Raw genomic sequence first — 1,538 nt, forward strand, 5'->3', positions numbered from 1 at the left:
TAGCTTGAAAAAGCATTAAATTTCATTCTTAAAATGAAATTAAATGGCTGGGTGTGGTGGTCTGTAATCCCAGCACTTGGGAGGCCAAGGCTGATGGGTCCTTTGAGCCCAGGAGTTCAAGACCAGCATGAGCAACATAGTGAGACCACCTCACCATAAAAACAAATTTTTTTTTAAAGAAAAGGAATAGATTCTCACTCCCATTCTATTCTGTTCTATTCAATTCTATTTGCTTAATGGGCTTCGCAGACTATAGAGCCACTTCCCAGCCTCTACTTCCCTTCTCTGCCTGAGACCCTGCTGTGGGCTGGCCTGCCTCCCAGGGCAGCTTCTTCCAGTTCCCCATAGGAGCTATGTTCTTTCATGTCCTGGCCTCTGCGTGACTTTTTTCACTCACACTTGGTACCTCCCCTTCCGCACCCTTTGTCTGGCTAACCCCTACTCAGGTCAGGGTGTGGCGGTTTTCCCAGAGAGTCCCACTGACCCTCACGCTTCCCTGATCAAGGCACTTGCCACCCTGCTGCCAGCCCTTCTTTGCTTCTTTGCTCCCACTGGACTATAAGTGCCATCCTTACTGGGGCATCGCTTTTGGCTGTGTCTTCCAGTAGGTATAGTAAGCATTTAGTAAAAATCACTGAGCAAATGAAGGAACGCTAAATTCAGAAACATCAAATGAATTGTGATGCTGCCTCTCTAGGGAAAACCTGGCATGTAAGATGTTAAAAAGGAGGATTATTGCCACACAGTGCCATTTCCACAACTACTTCAGTAATGGCAAAACCCTATAATGGTAGGACACATGTGTTCTCACTAGTTTCTGAATTAAGAAAGGTAGATCTAGTGGAACATCAGCACATACTCGGAGCAGGCTGCAGAACAGGCTGGGGCCCATGGCTGACTTCACTACGATCTGTGGCTGGCATTGTTGGCTGCGTGGCAGTTAATCCCATTGTAGGAAATGTTTTTAAAAGCTTTACTTCAGTGGCAATCTTTTGGCTCTTACCACCAGTCTGTGGGAAAAGGGCATTGTAACAGCTGCTGTGAATATTTTCTTACTTTCCCAAAACCTAGTAAAGGGGGAGAGGAGAACTTGAAAGTCTTCTACCTAGAACAAATGCTGGGGGGCAACTGAAGGGTTGATGATCAAAGACTCCAGGTGTTTGGCGGAGACTCTCATGTATAGGAGGACACAGGGGAGGTATGAAAATGGGAAGGGGGAAGCAGTGTGTAGGGAAATGGAGGAAGCTGAGTTCTTTTTTTTTTTTTGGGACGGAGTTTCGCTCTTGTTACCCAGGCTGGAGTACAATGGCGCGATCTCGTCTCACCGCAACCTCCGCCTCCTGGGTTCAGGCAATTCTTCTGCCTCAGCCTCCTGAGTAGCTGGGATTACAGGCACGCGCCACCATGCCCAGCTAATTTTTTGCATTTTTAGTAGAGACGGGGTTTCACCATGTTGACCAGGATGGTCTCGATCTCTTGACCTCGTGATCCACCCGCCTCAGCCTCCCAAAGTGCTGGGATTACAGGCTTGAGCCACC

Source organism: Cebus imitator, unplaced genomic scaffold (assembly GCF_001604975.1).
Source record: "Cebus imitator isolate Cc_AM_T3 unplaced genomic scaffold, Cebus_imitator-1.0 Scaffold99, whole genome shotgun sequence".
In the NCBI taxonomy this organism is placed as follows: domain Eukaryota; kingdom Metazoa; phylum Chordata; class Mammalia; order Primates; family Cebidae; genus Cebus; species Cebus imitator.